This window comes from Suricata suricatta, chromosome 9 (genome assembly GCF_006229205.1).
Source record: "Suricata suricatta isolate VVHF042 chromosome 9, meerkat_22Aug2017_6uvM2_HiC, whole genome shotgun sequence".
Lineage (NCBI taxonomy): Eukaryota > Metazoa > Chordata > Mammalia > Carnivora > Herpestidae > Suricata > Suricata suricatta.
Window position 1 is genome coordinate 75,808,123 of NC_043708.1, and position 20,321 is coordinate 75,828,443.

Sequence of the window (20,321 nt, forward strand, 5' to 3'; positions counted from 1 at the left end):
ACCCTGTAAGAGTTACCTTAAGATGGCGACCAAGCGGCCATTTTGCTGTGGGTCAGAGAAGAACGCCGTGCACCAACAACCCCAACCCCCTTTCCACAGACCTGGAATGTCCTGCGCCGTTTGAAAACAGCCAGTCATGAAGCTCCAGTTTTCCCCCACCCTGACGATGGAGGCAATCAATCTCATCCCGCCGAGACCCTAAAATGCTCTTACTTGGTAATCTGCCCTCCCAAGACCAAACCCAGAACTCTTTCACCCATAAAATACTTCGCTCCTCCCATACCGGGGGCAACTTCCCTGACTCAACCCCTACTGGAGTCACGGAACCTTGCCCGGGGGCTGCAGACCCCAAATAAAGGTTTTCTTAGCTCCATAACTTGGTCTCTCTCTCTCTCTCTCTCCTGTCTCGTCTCTGCCTCCATCTACTAAATCTTACACACCCCAGTTGGGATCTGTGTGCTATACCTTGGACACTCCCAGCTACCCAAGAACAACGGAAAGGGATTTAAGTGCTGCCATGGTAATTGGGGAAACTAAGGCAAATGGGAAGTTAAATTCCCTTTCTGTGTATATAGCCCATTGACAAGTCCTTGAGACCAGCAGGGTGACCTCCCCTAGGAGCTCAGCTGCCTCGATGATGACATTTTGTTGGGGACAAAAGAGAACCTTAGTTTAACATTATCCCAACCTTGAGGATCCTGTAAGTTTACTTCCTTTATCTCAAGTGCCCCAAGATACATGCTGGCAATCATACCTCAAGCTTATGGGGCCTTCCCCCCTGACTCCCCATATATGTCTGAAGGGTCTCATGACTGAGGTTTTATTAAATGGTAATAAGTGGTGTTTCACTAGCAACAACTAGCCCCTTGGTTCCCAAATACTTTAGAGACTTACTCTATTCCTGACCCTCTCCCAACCTGAGGGTATATAATAAGTTACCTGTCACAATCCCAGCGCAGCACTCCCTGCCCATGGGTCCTATCCCAATGCTTTAATTAAATCATCTTTTTGGACCAAAGAATTCTTTCATCAAGAATTCTTCCTTGGCCGTTGGCTCTGGACACACACACCCCTCCCCGCCACCCATCATCCCCAAACTTCATCATGAGGACTTCTTTAGATTAAGTAGTCAGAGAAGGTCTCTGAGGATGGTGAGGGAGCCAAAGCAAGCTGAGAGCAAAGAGAAGCTAACACCGCACAATCCCCCACCCACCCACCAAGGTGGGATATGTGTGATCTTCTTTAGGCACTCCTGGTTCCCCAAGAACAAAGGAAAAGGAAAACAAATAACACAAATAAATTATCACAGTCATTTGGGACATGAGTCTCCAGCAGTTTACAAATGTCTTAGTAAATTACAAGAAAAAGGGAATCTTATCAATAGCCTAATCTCCAGGAACGTATACACTCAGTTTCTTAGAGCCCTAATATCACCCTCCCCTCCATAGTGATAGGAACAAAGGCAAGAAGTAAATGGTAGATAAAATTAAACCCGCAGTCCTTATAATCTGCAGTCAATTGACAAATACTTGAGATAGGCAGAGTATAACATTTCTCCAGGAACTCTCTTCAGTCTTAATGTTAATGCCTTACTGGAGAAAAATCCTTAGCTTAACTCCCAGTATCTTGTGAATCTTCTTTAACATATGAAAGTCCTTTTGGAAACCTCTCCTTTGCCTTTACTTCCCCCAACTCCATAGTATCTAATCAGTCACTCAACCCCAGTGCAGCTCTTTATGCCCATGGTCCTATCCTAATACTTTAATAAAAATCACCTGTTTGCACCAAAGAATTCTTTTCTAACAATTGGCTCCAGACCCCCATCACCACTCCAAAACTGCATTAAGGAGATGATGACACTGAGCTGAAACCTGAACAAAAAGAAAGAGCTAGTGATATGAAGAAGACCATCAATGGGAAGGGTGTTGCAAGCAGATGGTCCAGCTAGTGCAAAGGCTCTCAAAGAGGCATGATCTCATTGTGTTGGAAGAACTGGTAGGAGGCCAAAGGCTCTGAAATGGCGTTCAAGGAGGAAGTGTTACAAAATTAAATGAGCTTAGAAAATGGAGGAATCAGATGTTGTGTAGTGTTGTAGACCATGCTAAAGGGTTTGGGTTTTATTCCAGATGCAAGGGAAAGCATTTGGAAGGGTTTAAGAGGAAAAATGGTCAGATTTGAATTTTTAAATGATACCTACAGCATATTGAGTTAATTGAAGGAGTATAGAGAAATTGCATTGTGTCAATTTAGCTAAACTGGAGTTTCCCAGAATTCTCTTCCCTGCATGGCTCAGAGTTGTCAAGCTTCACAAAAAGATTTTGTTGTTGTTTAATGTTTATTTATTTTTGAGACAGAGAGCATGAGTGGAGGAGTGGCAGAGAGAGTGATAGAAACAGAATCCAAAGCAGTCTGCACAGTGTCAGCCCAGAGCCCTCTGGTGGAGCTTGACCCCACGAGTTGTGAGGAGCTGAAACCAAGAGTATAATGTTCTTACCGACTGAGCCACCCAGGCACCCACAAGTAGAGGCTTTTGTACACTACTTGGAAGGTAGAAAGAAGTAGTAGCCTATTGTGTCTACCCTTGGAAGATGGGAGCAGGGCACAGGCACCCTTGCAGTGCATTTACATTGTTGTAATCTCCTGACTCGCCCGCCTGGCCTGGGGCGCATCTGGCCCACAGCTCCTTCAACTCCAGCCAAATTTTATCCTTCAGCTTCTCTAAGTCCTAGGCCGACAGCATATTCAGCCCCGTGACTAAGGGCATCAGCTTCTGTGGGACAGATGCCCTCATCAAAGTTGGAGGATTGGAAGTGATGAGAGACTGACAGTCTTTCTGATTCCAGTCCATCCTTGCAGCCGTGAGGAAGTTTACCCTCCAGATTTCAGTTGATTCTCACATCTCCTTTTCCCTCTTCATATTCATCATTGCTCTTAAGGGCCAGTCTGGGGTGGGGGGGCACATATGCCATTTGATCAGCTTCTATAGTTTTGTAAGGCCAAAGCCCTATAACAAATTCTTGTATGTATAATATATACATACATATGAATTTATCTATATACTTACATATTAATCTATTATATGTAAAACAAATATTTCTATAGGAACATAATGTGCATATATTTTAGTATATCTATATAAATACAGTTTATATATAAAATATGTGAATACATTTTGTATATTTAAACTATTTCTATTTGAAATATATGATATTTTACATAAATATTATATGTGATACATATATTTTTAAAAGAATAGAACTTAATAGGTTTGTTTAACACACAGTAAACTCATAAATTCAGTACCCATTCGTATGTCAAAGATTCTCATCTCTGAAACTCTCCTCCCGACTCTCCCTTTGCCCTGTGCAGCCTACTCTGTATATGGTACTCCTCCCAGCTATCCCACTGAAACTTCACAATCAACGTGAACCAAAATTCACTTATTATTATTTTTTTAATGTTTTTTATTTATTTTTGAGAGAGAGAGAGAGAGAGACAGCGTGAGCAATGGAGGGTCAGAGAGAGAGGGAGACACAGTATCTGAAGCAGGCTCCAGGCTCTGAGCTAGATATCAGCACAGAGCCTGATGTGGGGCTCGAACCCATAACCATGAGATCATGACCTGAGCTGAAGCCGGACACTCAACCGACTGAGCCACCCAGGCGTCCCCAAAATTCACTTATTATTGATTATGTCCTCTGAATACCCTTTAAATTCATTCACATGTTTCACATTAAAATATGATCACCATTCCCTCTTGCTCTGTGACCTGGATTTTTTCAACAAATTCCTCTTTTGGAATTTGCCCAACCCAAATTTTTTTCTCTTCCCTCCATTTTTTACTCAGAATCTAGAGTGGTCTTACTAAACCCTGATTAGATCATGTCAATCCTCTGCTTAAAAATATTTCAAGTTACCTACCCATTTTGCTTGGAAGAAAACTCAAATGCCCTAACTTATCTTCAGAGCCTTTCTTTTCTAATTTCCGTAAAATTACCATACAGAGTTATGTTAGTTTCGGGTATACAATATAGTGATTCATCAATTCTGTACATTATTCAGTGCTCATCAAGGTAAGTGTACTCTTAATCCCCTTTACTTTGTTCATTCATTCCCCTCACCGCCCTCTGGTGATTATCACTTTGTTCTGTATATTTAAGAATCCGATTTTTTGTTTACCCCTTTAGCAGACTGAGCCACCCAGGCACCCCATGTTTATTCCTTTTTTTAAAGTATTTACTTATTTTTGAAAGAGAGAGAAACAGGGCATGAGTGGGGGAGAGGCAGAGAGCAAGAGAGGGAGTCACAGAATCCAAAGCAGTCTCCTGGCTCTGAGCTGTCAACACAGATCCCAATGCAGGGCTCAAACCCATGAACCATGAGATTCTGACCTGAGCCAAAGTCGGACACCTAATCGACTAAGCCACCCAGGTGCCCCTGTTTGTTTCTTTTTGTTGGTTCATTTGTTTTGTTTCTTAAAATACATATATGAGTAAAGTGAAATGGTATTTGTCTTTGACTGACTTATTGCACTTGGCATTATACCCTCCAGATCCCTTCATATTGTTGTAAACAGCAGGATCTCATTCTTCTTTGTGGCTGAGTAAGATTCCATTTTTTATGTATACCACATCTCCTTTATCTAGTCATCTATCTATGGACACCTGGGTTGCTTCCATATCTTGGTTATTGTAAATTATGCTGTAGTAAATATAAGAGTGTATATACCTTTTTGAATTAGTATTTTGATTTTCTTTGTGTAAATACCTAGTAGTAGAATTGCTAGATCATATCATAATTCTATTTTTAATTTTTAATGCTATAAATGCTTGTATTAAGAAAAAAAAGTTCAAATAAACATTACACCACAAGGAACTAGAAAAAGAAGAAACTTATCTGAAATTTAGAGGAAGGAAATTAAAAAGAAAAATCAGAAATAAAATAGAAACCAGAAAAACAATAACATAACATTGAAAGCAATGACTAGTTAAAAAAAATTTGGCAATACTTTAACTACATTAAGAAAAGAAAAAAAAGAGAGAAGACTCAAAAGCCAAAATGAGAAACAGAAAACAATACAACAGATACCACAAAAATTCATAGTATGATAATAGATTACTATAAAGTCATATACTAACAAATCAGATAACTTAGGGGGAAAAACAGATAATTACTAAAAGCATACAAGTTACTAGGATTGAATCATGAATTTTGAATCCAAGAAAAGGAAATCTTCTTAGACCAATTAAAAGGATGAAAGTTGAATTAGGAATAAAAAATCTCCCAGCATAGAAAATCCGAAGACTACATGGTTCCATTGGTGAATTCCACCAAACAATTCAAAAAATAATTAATGATATTTATCAAAATTTTACAAATAATGGAATAGAGGGAGCACATTCAAAATCATTCTATGAGGCCTGTACTACCCTGATACCAAATCAGGATAAAAAAACTATACAAGAACAAAAAAGTTTAGTTTGTCCCAAATGAGTCTTGCTACTCTGGCTTACTTCTGACCTCCATTTGCATCATAAATGTTTCTCCAACCCCATCACTTTCAAGCTGTAGATGTCTTGAGGTCTAAAGTCTTTTGTAGACACCATATAGATGGGCCTTGTTTTTTCTATGCATTCTGACATGTTATGTCTTTTGATTGGAGCATTTAGTACATTTACATTCAAAGTAGTTATTGATAGATATATATTTAGTGCCATTTTTATTACTTGTTTTGTCATTGTTTCTGGAGATTTTCTCTGATCCTTTCTTGTCCTTGTCACATTTGGTCTCTCATTTGCACTCAAAGAGTCGCCTTAAATATTTCTTCCAGGGCTAGGACACCTGGGTAGCTCAGTTGGTTAAGCATCTGGCTTCGGCTCAGGTCATGATCTTACGGTTCTATGGGTTCGAGCCCCGTATTGGGCTCTGTGCTGACAGACAATTCAGAGGCTGGAGCCTGCTTCAGATTCTGTGTCTCCCTCTCTCTCTGCCCCTTTCCTGCTCCTACTCTGTCTCTCTTTAAAATAAATAAACATTTGAAAAAAATTCTTGCAGGGCTGGTGTAGTGGTCATGAACTCCTTTAGTTTGTGTTTGTCTGGGACACTCTCTATGTCTCCTTCTATTCTGAAGGATAGCCTTGCTGGTTAGAGTACTCTTGGCTGCAGATTTTTCCCATTTAGCACTTTAAATATATCATGCCACTCCCTTCTAGCTTGCCAAATTTCTGTTGAAAGATCTCTAGCTAGCTTTATTGATTTTACCTTGTAAGTTAAGGACTTCTTTTGTTTTGCTGTTTTTAACATTTTTTTTCTTTATCACTATATTTTGCAAATGTAATTACAGTATGTCTTGGTGTTGGCCTGTGTTTGTTATTTTGATGGTAGTTCTCTGTGTTTCCTAGATCTAGATGTCTGTTTCCTACCCTAAAAGAGGGAAGCTTTTAGCTATTATTTCTTCAAAGAAATTTTCTGCCCCTTTTTCTCTCTCTTGTTTTTGGACTTGTAAAATACAAACATTGTTATATTTGATGGAGTGACTGAGTTCTCGATGACTATTCTCATGTTGCATAATTCTTTCTCTCTTTTGTTTTTTTATTATTTTCCATTATTTTGTCTTTTAGGTCACTAATTCAGTTCTCTACTTCTGCCAGCCTGCTAGTCATTGCATCAAACCTGTTTCCAATCTCATTTATTGTACTCTTCATCTCGCATTGATTCTTCTTTAACTCTTTTATCTCTGTGGTAAGGGTCTCACTGATACCTTTTATTTTTTTCTCAAGACAAATAAGTATCTTTATGATTGTTTTCTAATTTCTTAATCTTCTCAATAACTTTGAAAGGAAATATTTTTGTCCCTATTTATGCATTAGGAAACATAAAGACTTAGAATTTAGTTGACTTGTCAAAGTCATGCAGCTAGTGACTGCAGGAGTAGGTTTCAAATTCAGATTTGTCTTGACTCCAAAACCTATATTCTTTCTATTGCATCATAATGTAAAATATATAATACAATGCCTATGGCATATCTGGTGCTCAATATATTGTACTTTTTGTTCTTATTTTTTTCACTTAGAGTCAAATGTTTATATGTTTTAATATACTTATGTAAATACATTTTATATATTTAAATATATTTTAAATATATTTTGATGTGCATATTTTCTAGTTATATTATTTGTTGTATATGTATTGTGTGTGTGTGTATCCTTCCCTGTGGTTCTGCTTCTCTGATTGAACACCACTGTAGCAGCGATAAAAGTGAAAGCTGGTACACTTGTTAAGAAGCCAACACCATTTAGTCCAGGACCAAAGATATAGGATGTCATCAAGGAGATGAAGAGAAGTTTGCCAATTAAGAAATGTTTTGGGGGCACCTGGGTGGCTCAGTTGATTAAATGTCTGACTTCAGCTTAGGTCACGATCTCACCATTTATGAGTTTGAGCCCTGTGTTGGGTTCTGTGCTTACAGCTCACAGCCTGGAGCCTACTTTGAATTCTGTGTCTCCCTCTCTCTCTGCCCCTCCCCCAGTTGCACTCTGTCCCTCTTCCTCTCTCTCTCTCTCAAAAATAAATAGTAAACATAAGAAAATTAAAATAAAAAGAAATGTTTTGGAGATTGTATTATGGTTCTCCAGAAAAACAGAAACAGTAGGATAGAGAGAAAAAAAGAAAGAGATGTATTATAAGAAATTAACTCATGTAATTATGGAGGCTAATTAGTCCCAAGAAGGATCAGTAGTTGGCAAGCCAGAGACCCAAGAAGATCTGAAGGTTCAGTTTGAGCTTAAAGGCAGAAAAAGACTGACATCCCAGCTACAGTAGTCAGGCAGAAGGTGTTCCCTCAAATTATGTGTTGTTTTTGCTCAGTTCAGGCCCTCAGCTGATTGTATGGGGCCCACACACATTAGAGAGAGCAATCTGCTTTACTCAGTCTACTGATTCATGTGTTAATCTCATCCAGAAACATTCTCATAGACACAACCAGAATAATGTTCAACCAAATATCTGGGGGACTCCATGGCCCAGTCAGGTTGATACATAAAATTAACTTTCACATAGATATAAGAGAAAAAAAATCAGTTTTTTTCCTTCCTATGTAGAGAAAAACCCAGTTCTCCTCTACTTTGAATTTCTTCCTTGAGTCTCCTTTACTACTCAAACAAAACACTCTGACATTTCCAGCCACCAAATATGTGAGCGATTTTCCTCACAACAACAAACAAGCCTCTGACACCAACTGGGTGTCCTATAATTTAACTCAATTCTAACACTGTCTACCTGAAGACAGTGTCAGATCTCATGGGTTGAGTGTTCACTCCAGCAGATCCACGTCTACCACTGCCATTTCAGACACAGTTGCAAGCTTAGGTTATTGTCTGGGCTTCTGACACACTAGCTCTAGATTGAAGGTTTCAATGACTCCCTCATCAAGTACCATTAATTTGCCACAGCAGCTCACAGAACTCAGGGAAACACTTACATACATTTATCAGTTTATTAGTAGGTATGATGAATGAGAAAATGAACAATTAGATGAAGAGATATCTGGGGCAAAGTCCAGGAGGTCCCTTAGTGAAGGAGCTTCTGTCCCAGTGGAGCTGGAGTGTGTAATCCTCCCAGTACAGATGTGTACACCCACTTGGAAGCTCTCTACACCCCATACTCCTGGGATTTTAGAGAGGCTTTATCATGTTGGCATGATTGATCAATCATTGATTCCATTTTCAGCCCTTTTGCCTCTCAGGAGAATGGGACTGGGGCTGAAAATCCCAGGTGGTGGAAGAAACACAAGCCATCCTTTGGGAGTACAACTTCCACTTAGTGAGGCCAGGGCCCATCTTTGTGAAAGGGAAGGGGAAGCTGCTAACCTTTTTCTTGAAGGGGCAAGAGAAGCCAGCTGTCTTTCCTAATGGCTCTTTGGCCACCCTACCCCACCAGGAGGTGGACAACACCTGAACAGCCACTAGCCCCACAGCAGTCCAAATGGGAATGGAGAATCTGTTCTTTGAAATCAAAGAAAGGCCTTGGAAAGGACAAGGCCTCATCCCAGAGCCATTCAGAAACACACTCACAATACTCACAGTCACCTTGTTAGAACAAAAGATGCATGTAGTACTCCTATCTCTTAGGAATTTATATGAGTTTTAGGAGCTGTGTGCCAGGAACTGAAGACAGAGACCAATGTATATATTTTCTATTATTTCAAGATAGATATATATTGGATGCATGTCTGCCTTCATGTGTAGTTGTATCAGGCCCCACACTTGGAAGGACTCCACAATTGGTTTAATGCTCTGCTGTTGCTATATTGATATTCTTGATAATTTTTCAATGGGGTCCCTGCACATTTATTTTTTATTGGGCCCCTTATAATGGGTAGTAAGTCCTGATTGGCTACAAAGAGTGAAGGAAAAAAAAGCTCAAAGATTAAACAACACTATCGATGGTAGTGCATTTGGAGGTGGAATTAGGGAGAAAAATCAAGAATTTTGATTTGATCATGTTAACTTAGAGTTGCCTTTTAGACATGGTGATATGTTATTTCTTGATTTCTTCCCCAGCATTCTTTTCCCTCTTCCCTCTTCCTGACTAGACCCTGTTTCCTGGCCTTGTGGTTAAGGATAGCTCCAGCCATCCACACGCTGTTTCTGGCATGGCAGGCTCTGCCATGTAGGGGCAAAATATTCAACTAAGCTGAGTAGACTAGAGGTCTTTGTAATTCCCTCTAACCATAGATTAAAGAAGAAGGAGAAGACTAGCTATTTGAGAAGGAGAGGCAAAAGCAGTAGAAATGGGGCCTAAAATGTTTTTTGTTGTTGTTTTTATCCCAGGCCGTGGGTACTTGTGGGAGAAACCGCTTATTTTCCTAGTGTCTGTCCTTGCCATCTTCCTATGTAACAGACCTTCCACTGTTTAGCTGAGTACATGATCTCCTGGTATAAAGACTACATTTCCCAACCTTCCATGGAGCTAATTACAGTTGCAGTTATGTTTACAGTCATGAGTATATTCTGTCTAATGAGCTATAAGGAGATGTAATGTGTGCAATTTGCTGGATATACCCTTAAAGAGAGGGGGCATGCCATTTCTCTTCCCTACTACTTTCAGATTTCCAGAATTTGAATGCATTGACAGAAATACCAATAGTAAGTGACAATAAGCATCCTGGTCCTTTGGCATCAAAGAGTCATGCCAGTTCTGGATTATCTACTTCTTATCTTTTACAAGAGAGCTAAATAGTATCTTAGCTGAGATACGACTATTACTCACCACTATTTTAGATTTCTGCCACATGAAGATAGCTTTAATCCTAAATGATATAATATCCATATAATTAATTCCTTTTCTTTTGAGGGCACCTAAATAATGAACTGTTTCAGAAAAGACTCTACTAACACTTTTTTCTCATTCACGCCATGTACAATTTAGTCTACATACACACTGAAAAACCTCTATTCAACCCATCTTTTGCTTTGCCTTTTAAGTCCTCAAAAAAAAATATAGACACTTTACTAGGATCTATTATTAAAAACACCACTACTTTCTCTAGGGAAGCAGCAACAATTGGTCCACAATTTCTGGCACCAGCTCATATTTCATAAAACATTATTTAAAATTAACCCAAACCATTAAACAATGCAGAAAAAACTCTTTTTTAAATTACACAGTAAAAGCTGCCTTCTGAGAAACTGAAATAGGTGAGTTTACATGTAATCTCAGATAAGGTGACAAAATATCTAAAATTGGCTAAGACAGTCCCAACTCCCAGACTGCCACTAGTTCTGGTTCCTGTCTCAGCACACGTCCTGTGGTTCTGGCCAGATGTCATCTAACTTCTGGACAGGAATTCCTGCCCCTACTTGGGCAAACAAGTTACTGAAAATGGCGAGAAACAACATGAAGGTGGAAATGACAAAAAAAAACCTAACTAAACTTTGGTTGCAGTTTTGGTTAGCATTTTGATTCTTTGACAATGTTTGCATGCATTTGTCAAAAAATATTGTTTAGTTTGGGGTCTTTCAAACTACATATAAGATGATACATTTCTAGGGTTTGATCAGTATTAAAAATACTACAAATGTAGTATTGACTACAATAAGCTAGACAATGCCAGAATACATTTCACATATTAAAGATGAGTATTTTCCAAACATTTTTGTTTCTCTTTTGTCTGTCTTTGGTGCAAGAGGGTGATCAAGAGGCTTAAAACCCCCTAAATTTTAGTCATGTAGGAGTACACTCACCCATTGTCCCTTGAATCATGTAGCAATATTAAAAAATTAAGAAATTTTAAACATTTCATTCAACATATATTTGATATATGTAGCATTAACCATTCTTGTGAGTCCATCACTTCCCCAGCTAGGGCTTCCCTTCTAACCCTTCCCTTCCCATTCTTACCTAAGTCTTCCAAGGCTGTTCCAGGGATTTTACAGATGTTTAGGACTGTAAAATGGGGATTGTCCACAGAGGATTGGTCAGTGGACCGTTCAACCTTAAAGTTCACTGGACAGACTGTTATTTAAAGACTAAATTGAAGTTAGCCAGTTGGACAGTGAGAAAAGGGCATTCCAGATAGAAGGAGCAGAATGTGTTAAACAGAAGAAACAGTAGAGTGTATGAGTTCACAATCTCTGAGATATAATTCCGAATTCCAAAAAGTTCAAAGAGCTGAAAGCATTAGGCAATAAAACCAGATTCAGTCTGAATTCATTGGTGTGTTGCATTTGTCAAATGAGTCCAGATTATTTTTTTCATAGTACACTGACATCCTATCAGTCCAAAATATAGTTACCATCCACATAATGTTTTTTTGAGTTCTAGAAGAAAACATACTCTTAAAAGACTGGTGCATTAACTATTTACTTATCAGCCTTTCAGAAGGTACTGTTTTTTCTTCTTTAAGTTTGGATGAAAATAAAACCTCAAAATTCATAACATTAGCAAAATAGGAGTCTAGTAAACCTAGCACAGTAATTTATGCATACTTATGGAAGGACTAGTGCTTAAAGTGGTTATATGACATATCTTAGAAGGCAGTTTGTTAAAGTGATACACAGCTTATTTATAAGAGACTGTTTCTTAATCTTTCTCCAATTGGTGAATGGTTTCCATATGCTTGCTTATGCTTTAACTCATGTGCATTTGGTGAATCTTACCTACCACATGCAAGTAGAAGTCTATAGAGTAAAAAAAATTATCTCCTTTCACCATCATCCCCTCCCCCTTCAGCACATTTTCTGGAGGTAACCCTCTTTTTTAATTGAAGTGTATTTATTTATTTTGAGAGAGGGAAATACAGAAGGATGAGTGGGGGAGGAGCAGAGAGAGATGGGGAGAGGGAGAATCTCAAGCAGGCTCCATGCCATCAGTACAGAGCCCAACACCAGGCTCGAACCCACAAAACCATGAGATCATGACCTGAGCCAAAACTGAGTTTGACACTTAACTGACTGAGCCACCCAGTTACCCCCAGAGGTAACAACTCTTGAGAGGTTTGTATGTGTTCTTTCAGACCATTTCTATTTGCATGCAAACATGCCGTATGTCACAGATAATTCAAGGACAAATGTTGTTTCTCTCTCACAACAATGGCATCATACTATGAAAGCATTCTGGGGGCACCTGGGTGGCTCAGTCGGTTGAGCATCCGACTTCAGATGAGGTCATGATCTCATGGTTTGTGGGCCTCCCATCTGGCTTTGTGCTGACCTCTAGCTCAGAGCCTGGAGCCTGCTTCAGATTCTGTGTCTCTTTCTCTCTCTGCCCCTCCCCTGTTCATGCCCTGTCTCTCTCTGTCTCTCAAAAATATTTTTTAAAATGTAAAAAAAGAAAAAGAAAATATTCTGCAACTGCCCTCTTCACTTAATAGGTTATACATATCTTTTCATGGAAATAGGTATAGATCAACCTGATTATTTTTAATGATTGCTTCTTGTTCTATAGCATGGATGTTCTTTAATTTTTAAAATTAATTTATTTTGAGAGAGAAAGAGAGAAAACGAGCAGGGGAGTGGCAGAGAGAGAGAGGGAGAGAGAGAATTCCAAGCAGGCTCTAAGCCGAGCCTAACGTGGAGCTCCATCTCATGACCAGGAGATCATGACCTGAGCCAAGATCAAGAGTCAGCTGCTTAACTGACTGAGCCGCCCAGGTGCCCTGGGATGTTGTTTAATTTAACCAGTCTCCTATTCAGGTGTGGATAGGTTCTTTTTATGTTTTTATTATGGCAAATAATCTTTCAGATTAACACCCCTGTACTACTTTGTAATCATACTTAAAGGGCCTTGCTCTCTAAAGTTCTTGGCCAAAGAATGTATTTTGTAAGAACTGATACCTTCTTTTCTCTTAAGCCAAAGAGAAGTTATTCATGTTATCCTACAAATACAGCAATGAAAAGCATTTTGTTGATTTTTAATGAGAATTATAAAGGTGACTAAGAGGGTTCTGATCTGGTAGAAACTATTAATATCTTGCAATTGACCCCTTTAGCTCACCTAATCTCATCTTCTTAAGCACAATAATTCTGCAAATTACTCTTAAAATCCTTACTTGGTTTTCACTTCATCATATTTCTTATTGTGGGAACATTTAAGAAACACAGACCTGAAAAAGACTGTCCATGTCAAAGAGGTGGAAGGCGCTAGAATTTAAAAGCAATGTTTCTACACTTAAGAAGTGACATGCTAAAGGGCCATGGCACCAGGACATTTTCTAATTCTTTGCCTCCACCCTCCCCCACGTAATGACCTCCTCCAGGAAGAGGAGAGTGTGTTAGCTGGGAGGATGGGCTCTGCCTCTTATTAGCTCTGGGGCATGAGCAAATGACTTACCATTCCATGCCTCAGTTTCTCCATCCGTTAAAATGGGGACAGAGATAGTGATGATGATATCATCTGCTCTGTAGAGTTGCTATAAAAAAAAAATCAAAGATCAGTATTTGTAAAGCACTTACAGGGCCTGGCGTATAATAAGCTCTATATAGGCAGTTATTAAATAAAAATGGCAAAATGCTATAGAATTGTGGTTGTTTTGGTTTCCTAAAGAAGCAGCTCATGAAAGTTCCCAAAGCTCAAATACAGTTGAAGTTGACCAAAATATGGTGTGAAGGGTCTCCTTTCTTCTACTTACCAGCCCCTTCACTGTAGAGGTTTCTCTACTTAGTGCTATATTTCACAAAAGTCCTGTCTTTTAGTGGTCTGTTCTGGATGTCCAAACTTCTAATGAGAAATGATACCTTTATTTAGGTTAAAAAGGAAATGTACTGATATTGGGTGTCTGCTATCTAGACAGTTGTTAGTGTATTCTTTGTGTTTAAACAACATATTCTTTTTTTTTTAATTTTTTTTATGTTCTTTATTTATTTTTGAGAGACAGAGACAGCGTGAACAGGGGAGGGTCAGAGGGAGAGGGAGATACAGAATAAGAAGCAGGCTCCAGGCTCTGAGCTAGCTGTCAGCACAGAGCCCGACGCAGGGCTCGAACCCATGAACCGTGAGATCATGACCTGAGCCGAAGCCGGAAGCCGGACGCTTAACCGACTGAGCCACCCAGGCGCCCATAAACAACATATTCTTATAAGAAGAGCTTTGCAAAAACCCATCATAGAAGAAACTGAGTCAGATTTCAGAAACATAAATACAGTGAGAATTGAATTAACAGGACTTTCTGAATATAAGAAATTTATATGAAATTTACTGACAATAAATATTTATACCTCACATTTTCAGATTTTAATATTACAACTATTAGAAATACATCTGATCCTTATTTATACAAGAGCTAGATTAGCCAAATCTGATATTTTATAAGTTTTGTGTTAATTTTTCCTTGCCTACCTGCAATTTTCTGCATTTTAATCAGTTACAAAGCACGTAAAGTTAGGTGTGAAATTTGTTTCCCTTAATATAGTTAGACTTTTAACACAGACTGTACAGCTCCTCACTTTCTTTGTAGCAGGAAGACAGGAGAAAGAGCCCCACCTGGGTAGCCTCCGTATTCTCTACAGTAGTTTGTAGCTTAGGGTTGAACACTCTGGCCCAAGTAGTTTCATATTTTTGTCTGCTGTATCATGATTTAGGTTCCCAAGAAAGTTGAATGTCTTACTTCCTTATATTACCACTGACAGGATTTGGGGGTTTGGTGCCAGCTTTAGCCCCCAGCTTCGGCAAGGAATTATACTTGCAGGACTGTGGGTGGGATTTCTAATACTGAACGAGGGAGGGAAATCTGCATGCCCTGGATAGTCACTGAAGTACCCATGGAGATTTGGCAGTCAAGCTCTCAGACTTGATGAAAACAGTAGGAAGGAAGCTGTGGTAGACACAGCTGTAATCAGCTTATAATTGGGTATTCTATGTGTTTGGTTGGGAACGTGTCTCACCTTGTTCCCAAAAGTCAAGCAGTGAATCCTGTGATTCCTCTCCTAGGACAGCATTAGGAAAGATGGGAAATACTCATTCTTTTCTTTCTTCATGGCCTGTGCAGGCCTGTGCTTAACTCTGTGATAATTTCTTTTCAAACTCAGGTTGCTCAGGCAACTACACTCTTTGCTCTCTAACTTGACCCCATTTCCTGATGAATGGGCTTTTCATTTTTTCACTAAGTCCTGAAGGTTTTCACATTGCGCAATTTTCTCTGCTAAATAGTTCTGGGCATAGCTGCTTAGAAAATCATAGGCAATTATAAAACCTTAAAGTTTTAAGGAAACTTAGAGATCATTTAATACAGCCTCCTCATTTTACAGTTAAAGAAATTGAGTCCCCAAGAGGGTGAATAACTTGTTCGACATCATCCAGTTAATTTGTAAACTGGGTAGAATTTTTCTGAAGCTAAAGTTTTGAATTGGGTAGAACTACAACTAAAACCATGTACTTTCCCATCTTGATCCTTTTCGGCTGTCATATGAATATAATTCATAGAACCAAATTTACAATATCATGACTCCTAATCACACTGTGATGTGAAGAATAGTGAAATGAAGTTTGGAATTACTGTATTTCTTGATAGATCATTTATTAGAAATATGGGCTCAGATGTGGTAGTTACTTGAGGGTAGGCTGGGTTCAGGGAGATTGATTAAGATTAAGATTAAATAAGATTTTATTTTGGGGGTGCATAAGTGGCTCAGTCAGTTGAGTGTCCAACTTTGGGTCAGGTCATAATCTCTTGGTTTGTGGGTTCAAGCCCTGCATTGGTCTTGCTGCTCTTAGCACAGAGCCTACTTCCATCCTCTGTCCCCCTCTGTCTCTCCCTCTCCCCCACTCATGTGCTCTCCTCTCTCTCTCAAGTAAAAATAAACATTTATAAAAGATTTTATTTTGATGGAGGAGGGAGTTGAGGGAAAATGACTGTTACATGTAGAGAGGAAATAATGTCAAAATGGGCATCAGATTAGGCTCAATAATCTATTGTCATTAGTGTTAATAAAATATCACACATTGTGCCCAAACGGATGTAACTCTAATTTGGCAATATGAAGACCAGATAAGAGATTATTAATTATCTGTGTGTCTAAAACTTGCATCTAGCCAGAGCCAAAGAAGAAAAGTCTGTGGTTTCCCCATGCTCTTTCTATTGCCCACTCATTCCAGTTAGTGAGTTCTCCAATGCGGTCACAAGTAACTCAGAGTCTTTGAAGAGCCATTCTTTGCTGCCCTATGCCACTCTGTGCAAGACAGTGTATCCACAAGCTGGCCCATCCTTAACATTTGTTAGTCTGAGGCAAATGTGCAAATGGTTGTTTCCAACCTTCCCCTTACCTCAATGGGCCACATACCCTTCCATTTATTCTGACCTCAAAGAAACTCCTGTATAAGTGTGTAGACTTCACCCTACACATCCAAGCTCTGTCTGCAAGTCTGAAAACAAATTGCACAAATAGTCACCACTATATGGGGCAGAACCCTCATACAGGCACTGTCTCTTGTGTGGGACCAATATACAAGAAATGGAAGCAAAGATGTTTAATAGCTAAAAAGAAGCCACTTCAAACCAGTTATTTTTTTAAACAGGCAAGTTTCAAGGGATATTCTTGAAGAACATCTAAAAGAACAACACTGTTCAAAAGCATATCATGTCAAACTGGAAGGAATCTTCAAGATCATCTAATAAAGATGGAATAGAGACCACAGAGACAAGTTAACATGCCCAAAGTTAGACTGCAAGTTGTAACGGAGCTGAGCTGAACATTTGTAACTTGTGCTTCCAGGTTCTCAGGACTGGAGTTTTTCCATGACCTGGTGCTGAATGCTATAGAAGTGTAACTCTAAGGAACATGGAACAGAAATGGACATATGCTCTTATACTGTAAGCATATCTTTAATGATGTGAGAGAACAGCAAATAGCAGTGGTTTCTACAGAAAATCAAAGACTAGTTAGACTTTGAGAGAGAGAGACAGAGAGAGACAAAGCGAGACAGAGAGAGATAGAACTGGGAAATCAGGTGAAAAAGAGGGGAATCATGTAAGGGCCCATGTCACGGTAGTGATGCTGAGCAGTTGAGAAACTTTATCTTTTCTTATGAGTCAAAACCGGAGAGTAATGTTATCACTACTGGGTTATTTATTTGGGGAAGTTAATGTAATGAGAAAAGGTAGAAACAAAGAAGGGACTCTGAATGACCCCCTCATGCCCATTTCCCCCCACTTTGGGACTATATATATAACTTGATGCATACCCTCCTATGTTGTCAGAAATGTTTACTTTAAATATGAAGACCCATAAATAAAATCTATTGAAGTGCCAAAATGCGATCTAACTATTGATTAATAGTTTTAAAACAAATTAAAGTGTGGTCTGTGAAAAAGAGAACTGGGCTGGAGTACAGAATTTATATTCCAGTCCTAGCCTTGAAGCAAACCATTTAGCCTCTGCAATTCTGTTCTCCCCAAGATAAACTGAAAATAGGAAATCTAGCTTTTAATATTTATGGCAGCCAAAAATAGGGAGAGAAAACCCAAGTGTCCTGTAAAACAGGAAAATAGATTACAGAATACTTATATACTACAGTAAAAATTACAGTTTTAAAAAATTTTAGTAATATACTAAGAAGTTATAAGGTTAAGAGAAAAAGCATGATTCAGAAACTACATATATTGAATTATACCAATTTTATAAAATGTATGATTATAAACTACTTGAAACAAATACATCAACCTGTTAATTTTATGATCTCTAGGGGGTTATTAGAGATAGCTTTTCATTTTCTTCTTTATATATTATTTTCACTATTTTCCAAATTGTGTCTAATGAACATATAGTATAGTATGTTTTTGAAGTTTTTATTTTAATTCCAGTTAGTTAACAGACAGTGTTGTATTAGTTTCAGGTGATTAGCACTTCAGTACAACACCCAGTGCTGATCACAACAAGCGCATTTCTTAATCCCCACCACCTTTAACCCGTCACTCTACCCATCTCCTTCTGTAACCATCAGCTTTTTCTCTATAAATAAGAGTCTGTTTCTTGGCTTGTACAGCATATTAATTTTGCCATAATTAAAGATGTTTTTCATAAAAACAATGTACTCTAGCCTAATTCGTAATGATGTTGTAAGGAAAATGGAAATACGTTTAAAACCGAATCCTGACAAATGTGCTAAATAATCTAAGTGTTTATGTTAAAGGAAAAAATTGATCTATGTCTCCATGTGTAACTTTTTTCTTAGTAATAAATAGATATGCCTGTAAATAATTAAGAGTCATTTTCAGTCATTAACAGAGCACAGTATTTTCACTACCACTTCAGAACTATCTATATGCTAACCCTGATGCCTAAGAAAAAGTCAAATCGACCTTGATCTAGTCATCAGGAGGGATGGGCTGTGTTTTGGGAAAGTCTCTGTGCCAGAGGTGGGACCTCAAGTTGGGTGGGGAGTATATAGATAGACTCCTTTTTCTGTGGCTTTAACTTCAGCCCCTTTCTCGTGGGCAGGGACCACTCTCTCTTGCTGTTCCCCATGCAAGGGTTAGGATGGGTTCTTGGGAAATAAAAAGGCAGCAAGTAGGGCTGCAGACCCGGCTTGAAGCAGACCAAGCGTGGCATTCCCAGTAAGAGAAAGCCAGGCCAGGCCAGGCCAGGCCAGGTAAGGGGGGTGACCACTTCCATTTATGGACTGCTGTGCCAATGAGAGTCATGCTCTCATTTATCCTCTAGTAATATGAGGTAAGTAATGGTATGTCTTTCTTCTCCTCTTCCTCCTCCCCCAAGCCCTCCTCCTTCCTCTTTTTTTTTTTTTAACCTGAGAAACTGAAGCTCAGAGAGGGAAAAAAATTCTTAATCTAAGATCACATAGTTAATAAACACTGGAGCCAGAGTTTGCATTTAGGTTTTACTTGCTCTGAAATTTGTTTTTTGTTTTTGTTTTTGTTTTACCATAAAGTCCAATGGGTCCCAGAATTGTTTAACAGCAGACTCACTCAAGAATGTTGAAAATACAGATTCCTAAATTCTCTCCCTGGAAATTCTGATTTAGTAGGTTAGGAATGGGACCAAGGCATCTGTATTTTTAAAAAGCGTTACTGATTTGCCGTCAGGGTGGTTCGTGGGCCGCTGCTTTATTCCCCAGTGTGGCTCTCAAATCAGCAGTGAGGCAGGATGCGTTCCGGCGCTCAGGCCTGGACACACAGCCCATAAGTGAGTGATGCTGGAGGACTTACTGTGACTTCACCTTCTCACAAAACTCCTCCCTCTTGGCCCCTGTAGATTCTCCAGCTCTCCTGCCTCTCGTGTGGTCACAAAGCTGGCCAATTGGGAACGGTGCTAAAGCAGAACATGTGAATGTACCAAGAGAGAAGAAATTGTTTTCAGCAAGAACTGAACTGGGTTTATAGTTGAAAAGAAGGAGATTCTTGGGGTAGCGAATGGGAAGAGGGCACAAACCGGCCCGGATCTATGCCCCCCACAGATCAGTAACAAAGGTAATCATTAAACTGGTTCCAAGGAGGGCAGGTCCTGCTAAATGTAGACCTTTTATTAGTCTGAGAGACTGAAGTTTAGGGGCCAAAGGGTATCCCTGTTTAGGACTACAGAGGAGTAACTGAGGGGCCACCAGGGTCCTCCCTGCCAATTTTTCTCCGGGCAAATCAACTTCCCCCCTAAGTAAATATGTAGCAAATCATTAAATATACTTGTTTGAAGAGGCACAAATCATTGACCTGCTTCATGCACCCCCATGTTTTGGGTCTGCCCTATCTCTCACACCCTGCCCACATCACCTTTCCTCTCCTCCAAATCTTTACACATCGAATCCCATTGTTTGGAATACTCTCCTGCTCTCTCTGACCCTCTTTCCCTTCACCTGTATTATTACTAGCTTTGCAG

At 39.2% G+C, this 20,321-nt stretch overlaps 1 protein-coding gene across 3 annotated transcripts in view; it reads right to left on the minus strand.

Annotated features, from left to right (window-relative positions):
* Window positions 1–20,321, minus strand: part of ZNF770 (zinc finger protein 770) — a 47,430-nt gene that overhangs the window by 15,620 nt on the left and 11,489 nt on the right. Inside the window, exon 4 of one of the 3 annotated variants that reach the window (XM_029951859.1) lies at window positions 13,831–13,909. The gene's annotated coding sequence lies outside the window, so the exon portion shown is untranslated. Of the gene's footprint in view, window positions 1–11,400; window positions 11,419–13,830; window positions 13,910–19,657; window positions 19,675–20,321 lie in introns of those variants that run through there. The other 2 variants (XM_029951862.1, XM_029951863.1) reach the window with 2 other exon arrangements.